Genomic DNA, 27,267 nt, shown 5'->3' with positions numbered 1-27,267 from the left:
CCTCTAGGGCATATTTCCTTCAATTTGTTTCTCGGACGAAAGACTTCATATAGCAGAAGATGGGCACCGGAGGGCCACCAGGGGGACCACGAGAGGCAGGGGGCGCGCCCAGGGGGTTAGGGCACGCCCCCCACCCTCGTGGCCAGGGTGTGGGCCCTCTCTGGTATTTTCTTCGCTCAGTATTTTTTATTATTTCCAAAAATAACTTCCGTGGAGTTTCAGGACTTTTGGAGTTGTGCAGAATAGGTCTCCAATATTTGCTCCTTTTCCAGCCCAGAATTCCAGCTGCCGGCATTCTCCCTCTTTATGTAAACCTAGTAAAAGAAGAGAGAATAGTCATAAGTATTGTGACATAATGTGTAATAACAGTCCATAATGCAATAAATATCGATATAAAAGCATGATGCAAATGGACGTATCAACTCCCCCAAGCTTAGACCTCGCTTGTCCTCATACATATTTAGAGAGCAATTTTTATTGCTTGCACCAATGACAACTTACTTGAAGGATCTTACTCAATCCATAGGTAGATATGGAGGACTCTCATGGCAAAACTTGGTTTAAAGATATTTGGAAGCATAAGTAGCATCTCTACTTGGTGCAAAGAATTTGGCTAGCATGAGGGGGAAAGGCAAACTCAACATGTTGGATGATCCATGACAATATACTTTATTTTGGATATGAGAAAACATAACCCATTACGTTGTCTTCCTTGTCCAACATCAACTCTTTAGCATGTCATACTTTAATGAGTGCTCAAAATCATAAAAGATGTCCAAGATAGTATATTTATATGTGAAACCTCTCTTTCTTTGTTACTTCCTATTAATTGCAACGGTGACCAAAACTATGTTTGTCAATCTCTCAACAACTTTTAACCATCGTACTCTTTATATGTGAAGTCATTACTCTCCATAAGATCAATATGATCTCTTTGTTTCTTTTTATTCTTTCTTTTTCTTTTATTCACTCAAGATCATAGCAAGATAATCAAGCCCTTGACTCAACACTAATCTTTATTATGTATAGCTCACGGGCTCAATTACATAGAGGGGTCATAAAGCAAAACTCAAAACTCAAAGCTAAATCATACTGAAACTTTATTCTACTAGATCAAGATATTACTAAAAGGATCGAACTAAGAAAAACGGTAAAGATAGAGATGTGATGTGATACGATACCGGGGCACCTCCCCCAAGCTTGGCAGTTGCCAAGGGGAGTGCCCATACCCATGTGATTATATCTCCTTTGCTGGTGAAGAAGATGGTGGAGTTGTTGATGATGTGGGCTTGTCGTCCATCTTCCAAGGCATAGGCTCACCATCATAGAAGGATGATCGAGTCTCCGGGATCCTCAAATCTGCAGCCAAACTCATCCTCTTGAATCTATATTCATACTCACAGTTTTGGTTTTGCAGGTCATAGATTTGGGCTTGGAGATGCTCGATCTTCTCGTGAAGCTTGAAGATGGTGTCCCCAATGTTATTGGCATCCAGCTTGTGGTTGTTGGTGAACTCCGCGATCATCATGTGGTTGGCGTTGAGTCCACGTTCCACCATCCCCTGGCACTTGAAAACTTGTTGCTCCATTGCTTTGAGCCTCGTCTCCACGCTTCCGGTCCTCCTTGGTCCCTCAACATCACGGATGTGCAGCAACCCATCACGCATCTCAATGGTTTGAGGGTGTTGCAGCACTTCCGCAAGGTAGGGGTTGATGACCTTCTTGAAGAACTTGTCCTTGGGGGCGCTTGGAGACGTCATGATGATCTAGATCTGTCAGGAAAACAGCTCGAAATGAAAACAGAGGATATTTGTGTGATACAGGAGTCAAAACCTTCGGGAGATTATATAATGAATTTTTACCGGCCGAAAGAAGTATCGTGCAAGAAAACGGAGTCCGGAGAGTGCACGAGGTGCGCAAGAGGCAGGGGGCGCACCCAGGGGGGTAGGGCGCGCCCTCCACCCTCGTGGAGGCCTCGTGTCCTTCCCGGGCTGCTTCTTATTTTCCTATTTTTCTAATATTCCAAAACGAAGAAAAGTTGCCATTAGAACTGTTTTGGAGTCGGTTTACTTACCGTACCACATACCTATTCCTTTTCGGAGTCTGAAACGTTCTGGAAAGTGTCTCTTATGTATTCCTCCGGTGTTACGGTTTCAATAACATTAGTTTCAATATTTATGGGATTACCTGAGATATAATGTTTGATTCTTTGACCGTTTATCACCTTCGGATTTGCGCCTTCAAAGTTGTTGATTTTTATGGCACCGGAACGATAGACCTCTGATGACCCACAAGTATAGGGGATCTATCATAGTCCTTTCGATAAGTAAGAGTGTCGAACCCAACGAGGAGCAGAAGGAAATGATAAGCGGTTTTCAGCAAGGTATTCTCTGCAAGCACTAAAATTATAGGTAACAGATAGTTTAGTGATAAGGTAATTAGTAACGAGCAACAAGTAAAAAAAGTAAATAAAGTGCAGCAAGGTGGCCCAATCCTTTTTGTAGCAAAGAACAAGCCTGGACAATTTCTTATATGAAGGAAAACGCTCCCGAGGACACATGGGAATTATCGTCAAGCTAGTTTTCATCACGTTCATATGGTTCGCGTTCGGTACTTTGATAATTTGATATGTGGGTGGACCGGTGCTTGGGTTCTGTCCTTACTTGTACAAGCATCCCACTTATGATTAACTCCTATTGCAAGCATCCGCAACTACAAAAGAAGTATTAAGGTAAACCTAACCATAGCATGAAACATATGGATCCAAATCAGCCCCTTACGAAGCAACACATAAACTAGGGTTTAAGCTTCTGTCACTCTAGCAACCCATCATCTACTTATTACATCCCAATGCCTTCCTCTAGGCCCAAATAATGGTGAAGTGTCATGTAGTCGACCTTCACATAACACCACTAGAGGAGAGACAACATACATCTCATCAAAATATCGAACGAATACCAAATTCACATGACTACTAATAGCAAGACTTCTCCCATGTCCTCAGGAACAAACGTAACTACTCACAAAGCATATTCATGTTCATAATCAGAGGGGTATTAATATGCATAATGGATCTGAACATATGATCTTCCACCAAATAAACCGACTAGCATCAACTACAAGGAGTAATCAACACTACTAGCAACCTACAGGTACCAATCCCAGACTCGGAGACAAGAATTGGATACAAGAGATGAACTAGGGTTTGAGAGGAGATGGTGCTGGTGAAGATGTTGATGGAGATTGGCCCCCTCCCGATGAGAGGAGCGTTGGTGATGGCGATGGCGATGATTTCCCCCTCCCGGAGGGAAGTGTCCCCGGCAAAACAGCTCCGCTAGAGCCCTAGATTGGTTCCGCCAAGGTTCCGCCTCGTGGCGGCGGAGTCTCGTCCCGAAAGCTTGCTTATGATTTTTCTTCGGACGAAAGACTTCATATAGCAGAAGATGGCCACCGGAGGGCCACCAGGTGGCCCACGAGGCACGGGGGCGCGCCCCCCACCCTCGTGCCTAGTGGGTGGCCCCCTCTGGTATTTCTTCCGCTCAATATTTTTTATTATTTCTAAAAATAACTTCCGTGGAGTTTCAGGACTTTTAGAGTTGCGCAGAATAGGTCTCTAATATTTGCTCCTTTTCCAGCCCAGAATTCTAGCTGCCGGCATTCTCCCTCTTCATGTAAACCTTGTAAAATAAGAGAGAATAGGCATAAGTATTGTGACATAATGTGTAATAACAGTCCATAATGCAATAAATATTGATATAAAAGCATGATGCAAAATGGACGTATCAACTCCCCCAAGCTTAGACCTCGCTTGTCCTCAAGCGGAAGCCGATAACGATAAATATGTCCACATGTTTAGAGGCAGAGGTGTCGATAAAATAAAATACGGACATGAGGGCATCATGATCATTCTTATAACAGCAACATATATGGATATCGTCATATGATTTCTTATGCTTAAGTAATAATCTATTCATAATGTCAATTATGAATCTGAAACTTCATTGAGAACTAACAAACTACAATCTCAGTCACTGAAGCAATTGCAATTTATCATAACATCAGAAAGAGTCAATATAAGAGCTTTTCAGCAAGTCCACATACTCAACCATCATTTAGTCTTTCACAATTGCTAACACTCATGCAATACTTGTGGTTACGGAGTTTTAATCGGACATAGAGAAAGATAGGGGCTTATAATTTTGCCTCCCAACCTTTTACCTCAAGGGTAATTTCAACAATAATAGTTCATGCTAACTTACATCCAATTGGCTATATGTATCAGGATCTTTCCAACACACTATGATTGCCAAAGGATAAAATGTAAAAAGGAAAGGTGAAGATAACCATGACTCTTGCATAAGGTAGAAGATAATAGTAAAAGATAGACCCTCCGCAGAGGGAAGAAGAGGTTGTCATGCGCTTTCATGGTTGAATGCACAAAATCTTAATGCGAAAGAACGCCACTTTATATTGCCACTTGTGATATGGACCTTTATTATGTAGTCCGTCGCTTTTATTTCTTCCACATTACAAGATCGTATAAAGCTTATTTTCTCCCACACTAATAAGTCATACATATTTAAAGAGCAATTTTTATTGCTTGCACCGATGACAACTTACTTGAAGGATCTTACTCAATCCATAGGTAGATATGGTGGACTCTCATGGCAAGACTGGGTTTAAGGGATATTTGGAAGCACAAGTAGTATCTCTACTTGGTGCAAAGAATTTATGGAGTCTTCTAGCAAGGAGAGGGAAAAGAGTGCATCTACATACCCTTGTAGATCGCGAGCGGAAGCATTCAAGAGAAAGGGGTTGATGGAGTCGTACTCGTCGTGATCCAAATCACCGATGATCCTAGCGCCGAATGGACGGCACCTCCGCGTTCAACACACGTACGGAGCGGGGACGTCTCCTCCTTCTTGATCCAGCAAGGGGGAAGGAGAAGTTGATGGAGATCCAGCAGCACGACGATGTGGTGGTGGAAGTAGCGGGATCCCGGCAGGGCTTCGCCAAGCGCAAGCGGGGAGGAAGAGGTGTCACGGGAGGGAGGGAGGCGCCAGGGCTTGGGGTGCTGCTCCCATGCGCCTCCCCACTATATATAGGGGTGGAGGGGGCTGGTTTCTTGCCCTCCAAGTCCATTGGGGCATTGGCAAAGGTGGGGGAAAGAAATCCCATCATTTCCCTTCCCCACCGATTGTTATCCCCCTTTTTAGCGATCTTGATCTTATCCCTTCGGGATATGATCTTATTCCTTCTAAGGTGGGATCTTGGTGCGCCTTGACCAGGGGTGTGGGGCCTTGTCCCCACTACCCACGTTCATGTGGGTCCCCCCATGCAGGTGGGCCCCACTTCGGAACCTTCTAGAACCTTCCCGATACAATACCGAAAAATCCCGAACATTTTCCGGTGGCCAAAATAGGACTTCGCATATATATATCTTTACCTCCGGACCATTCCGGAACTCCTCGTGACGTCCGGGATCTCATCCGGGACTCCGAACAACTTTCGGTTAACCGCATACTAATATCTCTACAACTCTAGCGTCACCGAACCTTAAGTGTGTAGACCCTACGGGTTCGGGAGACATGCAGACATGACCGAGACGACTCTCCGGTCAATAACCAACAGCGGGATCTGGATACCCATGTTGGCTCCCACATGTTCCACGATGATCTCATCGGATGAACCACGATGTCGAGGATTCAATCAATCCCGTATACAATTCCCTTTGTCAATCGGTACGTTACTTGCCCAAGATTCGATCGTCGGTATCCCAATACCTTGTTCAATCTCGTTACCGGCAAGTCACTTTACTTGTACCGTAATGCATGATCCCGTGACCAAACACTTGGTCACATTGAGCTCATTATGATGATGCATTACCGAGTGGGCCCAGAGATACCTCTCCGTCATACGGAGTGACAAATCCCAGTCTCGATTCGTGCCAACCCAACAGACACTTTCGGAGATACCCGTAGTGCACCTTTATAGCCACCCAGTTACGTTGTGACGTTTGGCACACCCAAAGCACTCCTATGGTATCCGGGAGTTGCACAATCTCATGGTCTAAGGAAATGATACTTGACATTTGGAAAAGCTCTAGCAAATGAACTACACGAGCTTGTGCTATGCTTAGGATTGGGTCTTGTCCATCACATCATTCTCCTAATGATGTGATCCCGTTATCAATGACATCCAATGTCCATAGTCAGGAAACCATGACTATCTGTTGATCAACGAGCTAGTCAACTAGAGGCTCACTAGGGACATGTTGTGGTCTATGTATTCGGACATGTATTACGATTTCCGGATAACACAATTATAGCATGAACAATAGACAATTATCATGAACAAGGAAATATAATAATAACCATTTTATTATTGCCTCTAGGGCATATTTCCAACAGTCTCCCACTTGCACTAGAGTCAATAATCTAGTTACCTTGTGATGAATCGAACACCCATAGAGTTCTGGTGTTGATCATGTTTTGCTCTAGGGAGAGGTTTAGTCAACGGATCTGCTACATTCAGGTCCGTATGTACTTTACAAATATCTATGTCTCCATTTTGAACATTTTCACGAATGGAGTTGAAGCGACGCTTGAATAGCCTGGTCTTCCTGTGAAACCTGGGCTCCTTGGCAAGGGTAATAGCTCCAGTGTTGTCACAGAAGAGAGTCATCGGGCCCGATGCATTGGGAATAACTCCTAGGTCGGTAATGAACTCCTTCACCTAGATTGCTTCTTGTGCTGCCTCTGAGGCAGCCATGTATTCCGCTTCACATGTAGATCCCGCCACAACGCTTTGCTTGCAACTGCACCAGCTTACTGCCCCACCATTCAAAATATACACGTATCCGGTTTGTGACTTAGAGTCATCCAGATCTGTGTCGAAGCTAGCATCGACGTAACCCTTTACGACGAGCTCTTCGTCACCTCCATAAACGAGAAACGTATCCTTAGTCCTCTTCAGGTACTTCAGGATATTCTTGACCGCTGTCTAGTGTTCCATGCCGGGATTACTTTGGTACCTTCCTACCAAACTTACGGCAAGGTTTACATCAGGTCTGGTACACAGCATGGCATACATAATAGACCCTATGGCCGAGGCATAGGGGACGACACTCATCTTCTGCCGTGGTCGGGCATTGAGCCGTGCTCAACTGCACACCTTGCAATACAGGCAAGAACCGCTTCTTGGACTGATCCATATTGAACTTCTTCAATATCTTGTCAAGGTACATACTTTGTGAAAGACCAATGAGGCATCTTGATCTATCTCTATAGATCTTGATGCCTAATATATAAGCAGCTTCTCCAAGGTCCTTCATTGAAAAACACTTGTTCAACTAGTCCTTTATGCTTCCCAAGAATTCTATATCATTTCCCATCAACAATATGTCATCCACATATAATATGAGAAATGCTACAGAGCTCCCACTCAATTTCTTGTAAACACAGGCTTCTCCATAAGTCTGTGTAAACCCAAACGCTTTGATCATCTCATCAAATCGAATGTTCCAACTCCGAGATGCTTGCACCAGCCCATAGATGGAGCGCTGGAGCTTGCATACCTTGTTAGCATTCTTAGGATCGACAAAACCTTCCGGCTGCATCATATACAATTCTTCCTTAAGAAAGCCATTAAGGAATGCCGTTTTGACGTCCATTTGCCATATCTCATAATCATAGAATGCGGCAATTGCTAACATGATTCGGACAGACTTCAGCTTCGCTACGGGTGAGAAAGTCTCATCGTAGTCAACCCCTTGATCTTGTCGATAACCCTTAGCGACAAGTCGAGCCTTATAGATGGTCACATTACCATCCGCGTCTGTCTTCTTCTTAAAGATCCATTTATTTTCTATGGCTCGCCGATCATCGGGCAAGTCAGTCAAAGTCCATACTTCGTTTTCATACATGGATCCTATCTCGGATTTCATGACTTCTAGCCATTTGTCGGAATCTGGGCCCGCCATTGCTTCTTCATAGTTCGAAGGTTCACCGTTGTCTAACAACATGATTTCCAGGACAGGGTTGCCATACCACTCTGGTGTGGAACATGTCCTCGTGGACCTACGAAGTTCAGTAGTAACTTGATCCGAAGTACCTTGATCATCATCATTAGCTTCCTCTCTAGTCAGTGCAGGCACCACAGGAACATCTTCCTGAGCTGCGCTACTTTCCGGTTCAAGAGGTAGTACTTCATCAAGTTCCACTTTACACCCACTTACTTCTTTGAGAGAAACTCTTTCTCTAGAAAGGACCCGTTCTTGGCAACAAAGATCTTGCCTTCAGATCTGAGGTAGAAGGTATACCCAATGGTTTCCTTAGGGTATCCTATGAAGGCGCATTTTTCCGACTTGGGTTCGAGCTTTTCAGGTTGAAGTTTCTTGACATAAGCATCGCATCCCCAAACTTTTAGAAACGACAGCTTAGGTTTCTTCCCAAACCATAATTCATACGGTGTCGTCTCAACGGATTTCGACGGAGCCCTATTTAAAGTGAATGTGGCAGTCTCTAAAGCATAGCCCCAAAATGAGAGCAGTAGATCGGTAAGAGACATCATAGATCGCACCATATCCAATAGAGTGCAATTACGACGTTCGGACACACCATTTCGCTGAGGTGTTCTAGGCGGCGTGAGTTGTGAAACTATTCCACATTTCCGTAAGTGTGTGCCAAATTCGTGACTCAAATATTCCCCTCCACGATATGATCGTAAGAATTTTATTTTCCTGTCACGTTGATTCTCAACCTCACTCTGAAATTCCTTGAACTTTTCAAAGGTCTCAGACTTGTGTTTCATTAGGTAGACATACCCATATCTACTCAAGTCATCAGTGAGAGTGAGAACATAACGATAGCCACCGCGAGCCTCAACACTCATTGGACCGCACACATCAGTATGTATGATTTCCAATAATTTGGTTGCTCGCTCCATTGTTCCAGAGAACGGAGTCTTGGTCATCTTACCCATGAGGCATGGTTCGCACGTGTCAAATGATTCATAATCAAGAGACTCTAAAAGTCTATCAGCATGGAGCTTCTTCATGCGCTTGACACCAATGTGACCAAGACGGCAGTGCCACAAGTATGTGGGACTATCATTATCAACCTTACATCTTTTGGTACTCACACTATGAATATGTGTAACACTACGTTCGAGATTCATTAAGGATAAACCATTAACCAGCGGGGCATGACCATAAAACATATCTCTCATATAAATAGAACAACCATTATTCTCGGATTTAAATGAGTAGCCATCTCGAATTAAACGAGATCCTGATACAATGTTCATGCTCAAAGCTGGCACTAAATAACAATTATTGAGGTTTAAAACTAATCTCGTAGGTAAATGTAGAGGTAGCGTGCCGACGGCGATCACATCGACCTTGGAACCATTCCCGACGCGCATCGTCACCTCGTCCTTTGCCAGTCTCCGTTTATTCCGCAGCTCCTGCTTTGAGTTACAAATATGAGCAACCGCACCGGTATCAAATACCCAGGAGCTACTACGAGTGCTGGTAAGGTACACATCAATAACATGTATATCACATATACCTTTGGTGTTGCCGGCCTTCTTGTCCGCTAAGTACTTGGGGCAGTTCCGCTTCCAGTGACCACTTCCCTTGCAATAAAAGCACTCAGTCTCAGGCTTGGGTCCATTCTTTGGCTTCTTCCCGGCAACTGGCTTACCGGGCGCGGCAACTCCCTTGCCGTCCTTCTTGAAGTTCTTCTTACCCTTGCCTTTCTTGAACTTAGTGGTTTTATTCACCATCAACACTTGATGTTCCTTTTTGATCTCCACCTCCGCTGATTTCAGCATTGAATATACCTCAGGAATGGTCTTTTCCATCCCCTGCATATTGAAGTTCATCACAAAGCTCTTGTAGCTCGGTGGAAGCGACTGAAGGATTCTGTCAATGACCGCGTAATCCGGGAGATTAACTCCCAGTTGAGTCAAGCGGTTGTGTAACCCAGACATTTTGAGTATGTGCTCACTGACAGAACTATTTTCCTCCATCTTACAACTGAAGAACTTGTCGGAGACTTCATATCTCTCGACCCGGGCATGAGCTTGGAAAACCATTTTCAGCTCTTCGAACATCTCATATGATCCGTGTTGCTCAAAACGCTTTTGGAGCCCCGGTTCTAAGCTGTAAAGCATGCCGCACTGAACGAGGGAGTAATCATCAACACGCTGCTGCCAAGCGTTCATAACGTCTTGGTTCTCTGGGATGGGTGCGTCACCTAAAGGTGCTTCTAGGACATAATCTTTCTTGGCAGCTATGAGGATGATCCTCAGGTTCCGGACCCAGTCCGTATAGTTGCTGCCATCATCTTTCAGCTTGGTTTTCTCTAGGAACGCGTTGAAGTTGAGGGCAACATTAGCATGGGCCAATTGATCTACAAGACATATTGTAAAGATTTTAGACTAAGTTCATGATAATTAAGTTCATCTAATCAAATTATTCAATGAACTCCCACTCAGATAGACATCCCTCTAGTCATCTAAGTGAAACATGATCCGAGTCAACTAGGCCGTGTCCGATCATCACGTGAGACGGACTAGTCAACATCGGTGAATATCTTCATGTTGATCGTATCTTCTATACGACTCATACTCGACCTTTCGGTCTTCCGTGTTCCGAGGCCATGTCTGTACATGCTAGGCTCGTCAAGTCAACCTAAGTGTACTGCGTGTGTAAATCTGGCTTACACCCGTTGTATTCGAACGTTAGAATCTATCACACCCGATCATCACGTGGTGCTTCGAAACAACGAACCTTCGCAACGGTGCACAGTTAGGGGGAACACTTTCTTGAAATTATTGTGAGGGATCATCTTATTTAAGCTACCGTCGTTCTAAGCAAATAAGATGTAAAACATGATGAACATCACATGCAATAAAATAGTGACATGATATGGCCAATATCATTTTGCTCCTTTTGATCTCCATCTTCGGGGCGCCATGATCATCGTTGTCACTGGCATGACACCATGATCTCCATCATCGTGTCTTCATGAAGTTGTCTCGTCATTTATTACTTCTACTACTATGGCTAACGGTTTAGCAATAAAGTAAAGTAATTTACATGACGTTATATGTTGACACGCAGGTCATAAATAAATTAAGACAACTCCTATGGCTCCTGCCGGTTGTCATGCTCATCGACATGCAAGTCGTGATTCCTATTAAAAGAACATGATCAATCTCATACATCACATATATCATTCATCACATCCTTTTGGCCATATCACATCACACGGCATATGCTGCAAAAACAAGTTAGACGTCATCTAATTGTTGTTGCAAGTTTTTACGTGGCTTCTATAGGTTTCTAGCAAGAACATTTCTTACCTACATAAAACCACAACGTGATATGCCAACTTCTATTTACCCTTCATAAGGACCCTTTTCATCGAATCCGATTCGACTAAAGTGGGAGAGACAGACACCCGCTAGCCACCTTATGCAACTAGTGCATGTCAGTCGGTGGAACCTGTCTCACGTAAGCGTACGTGTAAGGTCGGTCCGGGCCGCTTCATCCCACGATGCCGCCGAAACAAGATAAGACTAGTAGTGGCAAGAAAATTGACAACATCTACGCCCACAACAAGTTTGTGTTCTACTCGTGCATAGAAACTACGCATAAACGTGGCTCATGATGCCACTGTTGGAGATCGTTGTAGAAATTAAAAAAATTTATACGCATCACCAAGAACAATCTATGGAGTCTTCTAGCAACGAGAGGGAAAAGAGTGCATCTACATACCCTTGTAGATCGCGAGCGGAAGCATTCAAGAGAACGAGGTTGATGGAGTCGTACTCGTCGTGATCCAAATCACCGATGATCCTAGCGCCGAACGGACGGCACCTCCGCGTTCAACACACGTACGGAGCGGGGACGTCTCCTCCTTCTTGATCCAGCAAGGGGGAAGGAGAAGTTGATGGAGATCCAGCAGCACGACGGCGTGGTGGTGGAAGTAGCGGGATCCCGGCAGGGCTTCGCCAAGCGCAAGCGGGGAGGAAGAGGTGTCACGGGAGGGAGGGAGGCGCCAGGGCTTGGGGTGCTGCTCCCATGCGCCTCCCCACTATATATAGGGGTGGAGGGGGCTGGTTTCTTGCCCTCCAAGTCCATTGGGGCGTTGGCAAAGGTGGGGGAAATAAATCCCATCATTTCCCTTCCCCACCGATTGTTATCCCCTTTTTTAGGGATCTTGATCTTATCCCTTCAGGATATGATCTTATTCCTTCTAAGGTGGGATCTTGGTGCGCCTTGACCAGGGGTGTGGGGCCTTGCCCCCACTACCCACGTTCATGTGGGTCCCCCCATGCAGGTGGGCCCCACTTCAGAAGCTTCTAGAACCTTCCCGGTACAATACCGAAAATCCCGAACATTTTCCGGTGGCCAAAATAGGACTTCCCATATATAAATCTTTACCTCCGGACCATTTCGGAACTCCTTGTGACGTCCGAGATCTCATCCGGGACTCCGAACAACTTTCGGTTAACCGCATACTAATATCTCTACAACTCTAGCGTCACCGAACCTTAAGTGTGTAGACCCTACGGGTTCGGGAGACATGCAGACATGACCGAGACGACTCTCCGGTCAATAACCAACAGCGGGATCTGGATACCCATGTTGGCTCCCACATGTTCCACGATGATCTCATCGGATGAACCACGATGTCGAGGATTCAATCAATCCCGTATACAATTCCCTTTGTCAATCGGTACGTTACTTGCCCGAGATTCGATCGTCGGTATCCCAATACCTTGTTCAATCTCGTTATCGGCAAGTCACTTTACTCGTACCGTAATGCATGATCCCGTGACCAAAAACTTGGTCACATTGAGCTCATTATGATGATGCATTACCGAGTGGGCCCAGAGATACCTCTCCGTCATACGGAGTGACAAATCCCAGTCTCGATTCGTGCCAACCCAACAGATACTTTCGGAGATACCCGTAGTGCACCTTTATAGCCACCCAGTTACGTTGTGACGTTTGGCACACCCAAAGCACTCCTATGGTATCCGGGAGTTGCACAATCTCATGGTCTAAGGAAATGATACTTGACATTTGAAAAAGCTCTAGCAAACGAACTACACGATCTTGTGCTATGCTTAGGATTGGGTCTTGTCCATCACATCATTCTCCTAATGATGTGATCCCGTTATCAATGATATCCAATGTCCATAGTCAAGAAACCATGACTATCTGTTGACCAACGAGCTAGTCAACTAGAGGCTCACTAGGGACATGTTGTGGTCTATGTATTCACACATGTATTCCGGATAACATAATTATAGCATGAACAATAGACAATTATCATGAACAAGGAAATATAATAATAACCATTTTATTATTGCCTCTAGGGCATATTTCCAATAGGAGAAAGGCAAGCTCAACATGTTGGATGATCCATGACAATAAACTTTATTTCAGATATAAGAAAACATAACCCATTACGTTGTCTTACTTGTCCAACATCAACTCTTTAGCATGTCATATTTTAATGAGTGCTTACAATCATAAAAGATGTCCAAGATAGTATATTTAAATGTGAAACTTCTCTTTCTTTATTACTTCCTTTTAATTGCAACGATGACCAAAACTATGTTTGTCAACTCTCAACAACTCTTAATCATCATACTCTTTCTATGTGAAGTCAGTACTCTCCATAAGATCAATATGATCTCTTTGTTTCATTTTATTCTTTCTCTTTTCTTTTATTCCCTCGAGATCATAGCAAGATAATCAAGCCCTTGACTCAACACTAATCTTTATTATATAGCTCACGGACTCGATTACATAGAGGAATCATAAAGCAAAACTCAAAACTAGTTCATACTAAAACTTTATTCTACTAGATCAAGATATTACCAAAAGGATCGAACTAAGAAAAACGGTAAAGATAGGAGTGGGATGGTGATACGATACCGGGGCACCTCCCCCAAGCTTGGCAGTTGCCAAGGGGAGTGCCCATACTCATATGATTATGTCTCCTTTGCTGGTGAAGAAGGTGGTGGTGATGATGGGTAATCACACATCGAGCGTAAGAGATCCTCCAACTTGCGGATAATGCCCTTGAGTGCAACGATATGCTCCTTCAACAAAATATTTTCACGTGTGAGATACTTGTTTTGTATACGAGCTACCTCAATCATCTTGAAAGCTTCAATCTCAGTTGGGGTAAGAAGATTGTGATCAAGTTGAAGGATGTCTTCTGCTGCCGGAGCTTGGTCCTCCGTGGCCTTCTTGATCCCTTCATCCTTGTTGATCTCCATGAGTTCTTCCCTCTTCAGCTCTATCTTAATTAGCCAAGCATCGTTGTCACCATTGTTGGAGGAGGGGGACGACATGATGCCTGACCTTGACAACCCTGACAGAAAACAGCTCGAAACAAGAACAGAGGATAATTGCATGATACGGTGGTCAAAACCTTCGGGAGATTATATAATGAATTTTTACCGAGCAAAATACGTATCGTGCAAGAAAACAGAGTCCGGAAAGCGCACGAGGTGCCCACGAGGCAGGGGGCGCGCCCAAGGGGGTAGGGCGCGCCCTACACCCTCGTGGAGGCCTCGTGTCCTTCCCGGACTGCTTCTTATTTTTCTATTTTTCTAAATATTTAAAAACGGAGAAAAAATGCCATTAGAACTGTTTTGGAGTTGGTTTACTTTCCGTATCACATACCTATTCCTTTTCGGAGTCTGAAACGTTATGGAAAGTGTCTCTTATGTATTCCTCCGGTGTTACGGTTTCAATAACATTAGTTTCAACTTTTATAGGATTACCTGAGATATAGTGTTTGATTCTTTGACCGTTTACCACCTTCGGATTTGTGCCTTCGAAGTTGTTAATTTTTATGGCACCGGAACGATAGACCTCCTCGATAACGTAAGGACCTTCCCATTTAGAGAGAAGTTTTCCTGCAAAAAATCTTAAACGAGAGTTGTATAGAAATACATAATCACCTACATTAAACTCATGCTTTTGTATCCTTTTGTCATGCCATCTTTTAACTTTTTCTTTAAACAACTTGGCTTCTCATAGGCTTGGGTTCTCCATTCATCAAGTGAGCTCATGTCAAATAGGCTCTTCTCACCGGCAAGTTTGAAATCATAGTTGAGCTCTTTAATAGCCCAATATGCCTTATGTTCTAGTTCGAGAGGTAAGTGACATGCTTTTCCATAAACCATTTTATACGAAGACATACCCATAGGATTTTTATACGCAGTTCTATATGCCCATAATGCATCATCAAGTTTCTTAGACCAATTCTTTCTAGATCTATTAACAGTCTTTTGCAAAGTTAATTTGAGTTCTCTATTACTCAATTCTACTTGACCACTAGACTGTGGGTGATAAGGAGATGCAATTCTATGATTAACATTGTACTTGGCAAGCATTTTACGAAAAGCACCATGAATGAAATGTGAACCACCATTGGTCATTAAATATCTAGGGACTCCAAACCTCGGAAAAATAACTTATTTAAGCATCTTAATAGAGGTGTTATGATCAGCACTACTAGTTGGAATAGCTTCTACCCACTTAGTAACGTAATCAACACCAACTAAAATATGTGTATATCCATTAGAGGCAGGAAACGGTCCCATATAATGAAAGCCCCAAACATCAAATGGTTCAACAACAAGTGAATAGTTCATAGGCATTTCTTGACGTCTACTAATATTACCAATTCTTTGACATTCATCACAAGATAAGACAAACTTACAGGCATCCTTGAAGAGAGTAGGCCAATAAAAACCGGATTGCAATACCTTATGTGCAGTTCTATCTCCAGCGTGGTGTCCTCCATAAGCCTCGGAGTGACACTTGCGTAGGATCTGTTCCTGTTCATGCTCAGGTACACAACGTCTAATAACACCATCTACTCCTTCTTTATAAAGATGTGGGTCATCCCAAAAGTAATGTCTCAAATCATAGAAAAACTTTTTCTTTTGCTGGTATGTGAAACTAGGTGGTATAAATTTAGCAACAATGTAATTAGCATAATCAACATACCATGGAGTAGCACGAGAAGCATTTATGACATTTAATTGTTCATCAGGAAAGCTATCATCAATAGGTAGTGGGTCATCAAGAACATTTTCTAACCTAGACAAGTTGTCTGCAACGGGGTTCTCAGCTCCCTTTCTATTAATAATATACAAATCAAATTCTTGTAGCAAGATAACCTATCTAATAAGTCTAGGTTTAGCATCTTTCTTTTCCATAAGATATTTAATAGCAGCATGATCAGTGTGAATAGTTACTTTAGAATCAACAATATAAAGGTCTAAACTTATCACAAGCAAAAACAACTGCTAAGAATTCTTTTTCAGTAGTAGCATAATTTCTCTAGGCATTGTCTAGAGTTTTACTAGCTTATTGAATAATATTTAATTTCTTATCAACTCTTTGCCCTAGAACAACACCTACAGCATAATCACTAGCATCACACATAATTTCAAAAGGTAAATTCCAATAAGGTGGCTGAACAATAGGTGCAGAAATTAATGCTTTCTTAAGTATTTCAAATGCTTGTACACAGTCGTCATCAAAAACAAAAGGTATATCTTTTTGTAATAGATTAGTCAGAGGCCGAGAAATTTTTTGAAAAGTCCTTAATGAACCTCCTATAAAAACCGGCATGACCAAGGAAACTTCTTATACCTTTGATGTCCTTGGGACACGGTTCTTTTCAATAGCATCAACTTTAGCTTTATCAACTTCAATACCTCTTTCAGAAATTTTATGCCCCCAGACAATACCTTCATTAACCATAAAGTGGCACTTCTCCCAATTCAAGACAAGGTTAGTTTCTTCACATCTCTGCAAAACTTGATCAAGGTTGCTTAAGCAATCATCAAAAGAGGATCCATAGATGGAGAAATCGTCCATGAAAACCTCACAAATCCTTTCACAAAAATCAGAGAATATAGCCATCATGCATCTTTGAAAGGTAGCAGGTGCATTACATAAACCAAAAGGCATATGTCTATAAGCAAAAGTGCGGAAAGGGCAAGTAAATGTGGTCTTTGATTGATCATCAGCTGACACAGGTATTTGATAGAAACCAGAATAACCATCTAGAAAGCAAAAATGTGTATGTTTGGATAGCCTTTCTAGCATTTGATCAATAAAAGGTAAGGGGTAATGATCTTTTTTAGTAGCTTTATTTAATTTGCGGAAATCAATTACCATCCTATAACCTGTAATAATTCTTTGCGGAATCAATTCATCTATATCATTAGGATCGACAGTAATACCTCCCTTCTTAGGGGCACAATGGACAGGACTTACCCACTGGCTATTAGCAACGGGATAGATTATACCTGGCTCAAGGAGCTTTAGTATTTCCTTTCTTACCACTTGCTTCATCTTAGGATTCAGCCGTCGTTGATGATCAATAACTGGTTTGGCATCTTTCTCCAAATTTATTTTGTGTTGGCATAGAGTGGGGCTAATTCCCTTAAGATCATTAAGAGTATATCCAATAGCTGCACGGTGCTTCTTCAGAGTTTTCAATAATTTTTCTTCTTCCTTCTCTGAAAGGTTAGCACTAATAATAACAGGATATATCTTCTTTTCATCAAGATAAGCATATTTAAGAGTATCAGGCAATGGTTTAAGCTCAAACACGGGATCACCCTTGGGTGGAGGAGGATCCCCTAGGATTTCAACAGGCAAGTTGTGTTTCCGAATAGGTCCCTGTTTAAAGAACACTTCATCTATTTCCCTTCTTTCATTCATAAACATAACATTTTCATGGTCTAGCAAATATTGTTCTAAAGGATCATTAGGAGGCACAGCAATAGAAGCAAGACCAATAATTTCATCTTTACTAGGCAATTCCTCTTCATGATGTTGACTACGAAATTTAGAAAAATTAAATTCATGAGTCATATCACCTAAACCAATAGTAACAACATCCTTTTCGCAGTCTATCCTAGCATTAACGGTGTTCAAGAAGGGTCTACCAAATATAATGGGACAAAAGTTATCTTGTGGGGAACCAAGAACAAGAAAATCAACAGGATATTTAGTTTTCCCACACAAGACTTCAACATCTCTAACAATCCCAGTTGGTGATATAGTATCTCTATTAGCAAGCTTGATGGTAACATCAATTTCTTCTAACTCAGCGGGTGCAATGTCATGCATAATTTCTTTGTATAAGTCAAGAGGTATTGCACTAGCACTAGAACTCATATCACACAAGCCATGATAGCAATGATTTCCTATTTTAACAGAAATAACAGGCATGCCTACTACAGGTCCATGTTTATCTTTAGCACCAGGTTTAGCAATTCTAGCAGTCTCATCACAGAAATAAATAACATGCCCATCAATATTACCAGCCAAGAGAACTTTAACAATAGCAATATTTTGTTCAACTTTAACTTGCTCAGGAGGTGTATAAGTTCTAATATTACTTTTACGAACCACAGTTGAAGCTTTAGCATGATCCTTTATCCTAACAGGGAAAGGTGGTTTCTCAACATAAGCAGTAGCAACAATAGGATCATTTTAAGTGATAGTTTTTTCTTCAACTTTAATAGGTTCAACTACTTTTACTTCTATGGGAGGATGATATTTAAACCACTTCTCCTTAGGGAGATTAACATGAGTAGCAAACGATTCACAGAAAGAAGCTACTATCTCAGAGTCAAGTCCATATTCAGTGCTAAATTTTTTGAATAATCATTTCTCTTGAGAGCTCATGATTGGGCATGAATATAACATTGACTTAAGCCTCCCCACAAGCTTGAGCGATGCTTTCTCCTTCGCGAGGACAAAAATTATATATATAATTACGATCACGATGAACAAGATGCATTGGATAAAACTTCTGATGAAATTCCCATTTCAATCGTTTGTAGTTCCATTATCCCATATCATCACATAGCCTATACCATCATCGGGCATACCTGCAAGCTTAAATAATGCACAAACTTCATCCACATAGATTAGGTGCTCATCAAGATGTAATGTTCCGTTTCCTGCAAAAGGATTAGCTAGCAGTTTTTCTATCATACCCGAAGGAATTTCAAAGTAGACATTTTCATTTTCAGTAGGTTCAGTAGGTTGAGGAGCAACTCTTTGCTCTACTGGTTGAGGTGAAGATACCCCGAACAAGCCCCTCAGAGGATTACTTTCCATAGTAACAAGTGATAGTAAATTTCAGCACACTATATAAATTTTTCATTACCAAATTCCACCTACCAAAGGCGCTTCACTCCCCGGCAACGGCGCCAGAAAAGAGTCTTGATGACCCACAAGTATAGGGGATCTATCGTAGTCCTTTCGATAAGTAAGAGTGTCGAACCCAACGAGGAGCAGAAGGAAATGATAAGCGATTTTCAGCAAGGTATTCTCTGCAAGCACTGAAATTATCGGTAACAGATAGTTTTGTGATAAGGTAATTTGTAACGAGCAACAAGTAACAAAAGTAAATAAAGTGCAGCAAGGTGGCCCAATCCTTTTTGTAGCAAAGGACAAGCCTGGACAATTTCTTATATGAAGGAAAACGCTCCCGAGGACACATGGGAATCATCGTCAAGCCAGTTTTCATCACGTTCATATGATTCACGTTCGGTACTTTGATAATTTGATATGTGGGTGGACCGGTGCTTGGGTACTGTCCTAACTTGGACAAGCATCCCACTTATGATTAACTGCTATTGCAAGCATCCGCAACAACAAAAGAAGTATTAAGGTAAACCTAACCATAGCATGAAACATATGGATCCAAATCAGCCCCTTACGAAGCAACGCATAAACTAGGGTTTAAGCTTCTATCACTCTAGCAACCCATCATCTACTTATTACTTCCCAATGCCTTCCTCTAGGCCCAAATAATGGTGAAGTGTCATATAGTCGACATTCACATGACACCACTAGAGGAGAGACAACATACATCTCATCAAAATATCGAACGAATACCGAATTCACATGACTACTAATAGCAAGACTTCTCCCATGGCCTCAGGAACAAACGTAACTACTCACAAAGCATATTCATGTTCGTAATCAGAGGAGTATTAATATGCATAAAGGATCTAAACATATGATCTTCCACCAAATAAACCAACTAGCATCAACTACAAGGAGTAATCAACACTACTAGCAACCTACAATTACCAATCCCAGAATTAGAGACAAGAATTGGATACAAGAGATGAACTAGGGTTTGAGAGGAGATGGTGCTGGTGAAGATGTTGATGGAGATTGGCCCCCTCCCGATGAGAGGACCGTTGGTGATGACGATGGCGATGATTTCCCCCTCCCGGAGGGAAGTGTCCCCGGCAGAACAGCTCTGCCAGAGCCCTAGATTGGTTCCGCCAAGGTTCTGCCTCGTGGCGGCGGAGTCTCGTCCCGAAAGCTTACTTATGATTTTTTTTTCTCGGACGAAAGACTTCATATAGCAGAAGATGGGCACCGGAGGGCCACCAGGGGGCCCACGAGGCAGGGGGCGCACCCAGGGGGTAGGGCGCGCCTCCCACCCTCGTGGCCAGGGTGTGGGCCCCTCTGGTATTTTCTTCGCTCGGTATTTTTTATTATTTCCAAAAATAACTTCCGTGGAGTTTCAGGACTTTTGGAGTTGTGCCGAATAGGTCTCCAATATTTGCTCCTTTTCCAGCCCAGAATTCCAGCTGTCGGCATTCTCCCTCTTTATGTAAACCTAGTAAAATAAGAGAGAATAGGCATAAGTATTGTGACATAATGTGTAATAACAACCCATAATGCAATAAATATCGATATAAAAGCATGATGCAAAATGGACGTATCACCTGGCGGCGTCAGAAGAGCGTGGCGGCGTCAGACGAAGTAGCTGGCCGGGGCACTGGGGGTGGAGAGTTCGTGCTCGCGACGACGTCGGGGGAGGGAAGCTGCAGTTGCCCAGGCGTAGAGGCGGTGGTGGCGGCGACGTGGGAAGGTGGCGGTGTGCGAGGGAGGTATGTCGGTGCGGACTGCTAGGGCACCAGAACTAGGAGGCGGCGGCAACGGCGTCGGGCGGGTGGGGGCTTGCTGTCGATGGGGGAGGAAGAGAATGGCCTATGTGCCAACGACTAGCGGGCCAGGGGGAGGAGTAGGCGGGTGTCGCGCGTGTCGGCCTCGTGTCCGCGTCGACGCAAGTGAGGCCCAAATTTGGAACTGGAATGGGTCACCCGGCAGACGAAAAACGGACGCACGTCTATTTGGGTCGGCGCATTGGGCCGACTTTTGTATCTGTTTTGACCCAAACAGATACGCGCGGACAAAATGAGTCGGCGCGTTGGAGTTGCTCTTAGTATCGGGTCTGGCTCAACTGCTGGGATCCCTGCATCCATTATGGTGTAGGGCCAACAAATGAACAACACCTGTCCTATATGGCCCACACCTCTAAAAATATATTTTTATATTAAAATTACTAAAATCCCCTTATTTCCTTTCTCATGGGGTAGCAGCCATTAGAGCTGGGTGAGAGGATTCATGTCAGCTGCTCCACCAGCTCGTAGCTCCCATCACTTGGGGCCGTGGCCATGGCTTGTAGCAAGGCGTCAGCTACGGCATCCGGCGCTGCTCTCGCCTATGCCGGCGATTATTTTTGAAACTAGGCAAAAGATTTGTCACTTTCATTGATTAAGAAGAAGGTTTAGAGTTTTTGGCCAAGGCCGAATTACAAAACGTTACTCTCGAGGCACTACAATACTCAAATACTTGGCCCCTACAAGGCACCAAAGCTTTGAAACATCTTTGATTCTAGCAGCAAGAACACCAACCGGCACCGCGGTGTTACGGAAGACGCGTGCATTCCTCTCGTTCCAAATTTTCCACGAGATCAGCAAAATAAGAGACATCATCGCCTGTCAAGATTGCGATGCGTTGGAGTCAATGAGGTTCCACCAGGTTTTCACCGAATGGACCGCCACCCAAGCTATAGGATTCACATCAACCAAGCCAAGCCAAGAGGAGAAGTTGAGAACTGACTACCCGCCAAGGTCCATCACGAAGTGCCGGACATATAACTCAGCCCCCATGTCGCTTCAATATTTGTTTCTCGTTCATGCACTACAAGAAATATGTCAACTTGTGACCTTGACTATTGGTCACTGAAAGGTCATTGTTTTTCATTTGCGACCTTTTTGTGACCAAAAACAAAAGGTCAAAAGCTGGCAGTCGTAAACTGAAATTAACGACCTTCTCTATGAGAAGGTCGTAGACGTTTACGACCAAAACAAAAGGTCGTTGAACCCATGACCTTTTGTTTTGGTCACTAGCTATCTGCCCAGGCCACGTCGGATTCGACGTGGCAATCTGACGTGGCAAAATTGCGACCAATTGAATTGGTCGTTGGTAAGATTCAGCCCGGTCCAATTCGGTGTTCTACATGGGCCAAGCCCATTAATTCAGCCTTTTATGATATTTTTTTTGCTTGATGTTTTTGGGCCTTTTCTATAATGGGCCTTTACCTTTCCACATAGTTTGTTTCCTTTTTGTTTCTATTTTCTATCTGAGTCGAGGCCTGCTTATAATAATTCTGAATAGCTTTTCAGCCCAGGTTATTTTGGGCCATGGCATCTTAATAGTACAAGTATATTTGGGCCGTGGCCACTATCAGGTCCAGTAAGAACATTTTTTTGGAGAATTTAATGTTCAAGTAAAATGTACACAATACATTACAGCAAAATAGCACATGCAACAACAGATACATTTTCATTTCACTCCTACTATAGCTCACTACAACATAGACAGTACATGACACTTCATCCTTCATTTTTTTGCCAGGCACTAGACGAGTACATCTCACTTCAAATAAACAGTACTGTTCTCGGAAGCAAAATACGCCACCACACGCCATGGTGCGCCATCTTACTCGATCTGGCCTCAAGGAACTAGCAGCGCTGCTTGCTCCTTTGGCCGAGAGCTCCTTGCTGTAGAGGATGGCTGGAACTCGGATACAGAGCTCCCTGCACATGACATATTGTGTCAATGCTTGTAGCAATAGAAAGAACTCACATACCATAGAACTTGCACAGTAATGTATCAACCACCAAGCAGTATGAAGCAAAAACAAACAAGAGGGGGAGGAGTTTATACCTGATCTTCTTGAGCCTCTCCTTAAGCAAAAGCATCATCCAAGGTAATCGTATAAACAAGAACACTCCTTACGATTCTGGAAATGGACCAACACAGTAGTAGTGAAGCTATGCGGGGATCTTTGTGAAGCAGTTTATCGCTTCCTGGAGACACCAACAGTCTTTCCTCTCCTGCCCCAGTAGTGACGCAGACCACGATGGTTCCTGGGAAAGAGAGCAAGGTTTCAAGCATAAGTGATCGCTCATACATCTATGCACTAAGGAAAAATGCTACTGCAACAGTGAAGTTTTAAGGAATAAGCCATCAGGCATCAGCATACATCTATTGGAAACAGAGCATTGATATACAGATCAGCTGGGTCACATACAAGGTACACTAGAAAGGTATAAATGAATACATTGACAATCATCAATACCAGATTGCAAGACATAACAATTATGTACCTAAGCAAGTCGACAATGGCATAGGGCAGGATATAAAATCTGGATACAAGTAATAGACAAACTAGTTCCAACAGATTGACTGAATTGAACTACTATATAACCAAGTTAGAGCTGGCAGAAGTTGCACGTAAATAAACATCCATAGAGCTAGCAGTAGCAAAAGATGACTTCGGTCTCTGCTTGACTAATGAATCAGTACATCTTCAAGCGAAAAATCATGAAGATCACACTACGATGTCCCTAACAACAGTAGAAGCTCAGAGGTGTGACAATATTTCGTAATATATAAGCCTTGGCTACAACTTTCCGCTTAACATGCAAATAAAAATCAGCCACTTATTGCTTATTTCATGCTTCAATTTTTATTTTCAGTTTTGTTAGGATAATCTGTATGCATAGGTACAGTCCTATACTTGTTTGGGAAGTCAAGATATTCATGTCAACAATTATATAGAGCCAAACAATCATTTAAGCATAGAAGGCACGTCATTTCTATATATAACTAAAGCATATTCAGCAAGCTACCGAAGCCAACAACTATGATTACTTAAGAAGGAAAATAGTCATCATAAGCCTATATTTCTTCAGGTTGGGCTCATGCACCACGAAACAACTTTAAAAATATAGAACCAATCCAGTAGGGGAAATTGATATGTAGTAGAGTTGCCTCAACTAATATATTGTGCTAGCTAGTGTAATGAGATGGATGCAAACTCAGAATCTTTCTTAGCTTAAATAAGAGAAGATGGAAAAAAGAGCAGAGCCGAAGTAGGGGTTGATTGGAAGAAGTATCGCTTTGTTGAAGCGATGCGAGGCTTGGCTTGGGTGACTAGCAGGTCCAATGCTGAAATGTTATTGAACATGAGGAGCGACAGCAACAGTCCCACTGAAGAAACCACATATAGTCCTTTGTTGCGGCATCAGAAAACATGTAAGTAGCGAGCGCAGCATCCTGTAAGGATGAGGAAAACAAAATTGTTACAAAATTCAGTACATACGAACGAGATATGCATCCTTGAGAGGTCAGAAAGGCAGACACAGAAATAGCCTGGCGTATGTATGCATCTATGTAATGTATAACAAGAAAATAGCAAGGGCGGATGTATCTGTACTTGTGCAATGCAGATGCAGATGTGCAGACTGAATTTTTTCCAGAGTAAATACATACAGACAGATAGACGGTAAATAATGCTAGATGGGATGGGACCGACCATGAGAGTAGTTGATTCATTCCGTTGTAATATATTAGCTAGTGTAATATATGAGACTGTCAACCATCGAATTACAAAAGAAACAACATGAAATTGTTGTTATGGCCAAGCAGAAGAAATCTCCTACTAATAAATAGTGATATATAAGGAGAATTATTAAAGCATAGAATTATCCACAATGGCCATATGAATATACGCATGTGCAATGGCTAGGAGGATCAGAATATTGGCTTGGTTTCTCTGAAGAGAAATAATAGCGTTCATGTGTGTGTATATTCTGATGAGCCATTACCATCTAGCCAACAACATGGAGATAATACACATTCTGGAACTAAATCAACATTTTTTATTTTGTTTATGAAAAAATGCTGCTGATAATATATGCCAACGGTATCTTTACCTACAAATTAGGCGGTGAGCTACATGAGGTAAAAACTGAGATGAGATTCAATCATCCGGTAGCAAAACAAGCTTACTAGCTAGCTAGTACACTAGAATATGACCATCCAACATGCACACACGCATCATGCAGGAACATGTATGAACATTTTTCTGTAAGGGGGACATAAAGACCCTGTTTTGGAAGGACAAAAGAGCTCTTGAACGAGTTCTGGTCATCAGGTGCTTCTTCACCATCAGGCTCATTTGCTGCTGCTCATCCTCCTACTCCATCTACATGAACAAGAGAAAGTTAGTTGTTTGCATGGAATTCACTTAATAAAATAGTGGGTCCAGCTGAAAATATGTAATACCGATAAGAGTCCAAGGTTATGTATGTACAGAGCAGAGCAGCGACAAGAGTAATGCAAATCACTGACCAAAACAGTGGGTCAAGCTGAAAATCGGTAACAGAAATTGCAGGATTGAGTATATCAAAACATCTCAACCATTGATAATGCCAATAAGAAGCCAAAGGCGAAAGATGCTTTTTTTTTGCTTGGAAACTAAGACTGAGTTGCCGGCTAGCTAGTGGAGTGACATGTTTGTAATGGCAGTTTGGTACTATTGGCTGTAGAAATATGGGAAGAACACATTCAGGGTTGGAGGTCAGACACTTGCACGCCCATCTCCAAGGTTGGCTGCTAGTGCTCCATTGATTAATATATGAAATTTGGAAGGGGCTAATCTGACCATCAACCTGATTTTCTGAATACTATTACAGTCAGCCAGTCTGCAATAATAATGTATAGCCCCAGATTTTCTGAACTATAAAAATGATGTAGCAAAATCAGGGGTTGTAGTAAATGGTACCAAGTGTTCATTTTTTACTGCTCAAGCTAGCTCAGTGCTTCCTTAATAAACTGGAAAGATGCAGCAAATACGAGATTTCTGCATCATAGGATAACCTGATATTTCCATAAGTTACATTTGGAAGCTCAACTAGTAGTACGAGATTAATAAATGGCTCCAATGCGAGTCATTAGTCAGGCCATGCAATGAAAAGTATTCATCACTAGCTAGGATGTGTAGAAATACTACTGTAGATTCACTATTAGCAGTACATGCAGTCTAATACAGTCGGACATTATCCTAGATGGAAGCCTTGTACTACTGCAGAATTACGATTGCGGAGGAGGGATCGGAAATTACCCTCAAGGGCCGATGGAGATTGCCCCAGCAGCGACCTCGGAGAGGCCGGTGATGAGGACGAGGGATGAGCAGGCAGGTCACCACCACCACCCCTGGGCGGCCGCGCGTTCACATCCTCCCACTGTGCCGCCGCACCAGGAGACATGGAGCTGGATGAGGAGTGCGACTGTATCTGGAAGGAGTGCTCCAATAAATCAAGGGGATGAAGGATCAAATCAAAGATTGAGGTCGCCGCTTACATCTTACTGACGATCCTAGCGCGGGCGTCGGGATGGAGCCCGGAGCGCTAGTCGCCTCCGGCGGTGGGGCGCCGGTGCGTTCGGGTCAACCCCGCCTCCGGCGGCCGCGGTGGCGGGATCTGAGTCTTGGGTGGGGCGCCAGTTGGCGTCCACGCTCCCCCTCCCCTCGCCCCTCCGGCTCGTCCGCCATAGCCAACGAGTAGATCGGGGAGGGAGGTCACTTGCTCGGGAGATCGATTGATGGCGACGGCGCCTGGACGGAGAAGTGAGGGGAACTGGACTCGGCGGTGGGACCAGCGCGGGGGCGAGGGGAGGGCGGAGGTGGCTCGCCTTCCCTTTTCCGGCATGGGGTGTGCGGCATGGTGGGAGACAGAGGCGAAGCGGTGAGCGTGCGAGGAACACGGATCGGGGAGGTGTGAGGCCATGAGGAAAAGGAGGTGCGGCACCGAGGGCGGGACAAGCGCGACGGCCCTGCGGCGGAGGGCGCCGACCGAGGCCTCCGGGACGGGCGGAGGAAGAGCGCAGCCGTCCTCTAGGAGGCGAGGAGGAGCGAATGGTGGGGCGCGGGCGGCGGGGTCGGATCTGAATCGGGGAGAATGGATCTGAATCGGGAGGGATGGGATCGGCGGGGTGGCGGCGGCGATGGGGGAGAGGGAGCGCGTGAGGTGGGTG

At 43.5% G+C, this 27,267-nt stretch overlaps 1 long non-coding RNA gene across 2 annotated transcripts; it reads right to left on the bottom strand.

Moving 5' to 3' along the window:
• Positions 1–23,238: 23,238 nt before the first annotated feature.
• LOC123183360 (uncharacterized) lies at positions 23,239–26,844 on the bottom strand. 2 transcript variants are annotated; one of them, XR_006492500.1, is made up of 3 exons: positions 26,357–26,844; positions 25,340–25,438; positions 23,239–24,507 (listed from the first exon to the last, which is right to left on the bottom strand). It is a non-coding gene; the product is annotated as an uncharacterized lncRNA (long non-coding RNA). The 2 variants fall into 2 exon arrangements; XR_006492501.1 differs by lacking the exon at positions 26,357–26,844 and adding an exon at positions 26,018–26,212.
• Between the last annotated feature and the right edge of the window lie 423 nt (positions 26,845–27,267).

Source organism: Triticum aestivum, chromosome 1D (assembly GCF_018294505.1).
Source record: "Triticum aestivum cultivar Chinese Spring chromosome 1D, IWGSC CS RefSeq v2.1, whole genome shotgun sequence".
NCBI lineage: Eukaryota > Viridiplantae > Streptophyta > Magnoliopsida > Poales > Poaceae > Triticum > Triticum aestivum.
Note: the sequence above shows the minus strand (reverse complement) of the source record. Positions and strands in the feature narration are given on the sequence as shown.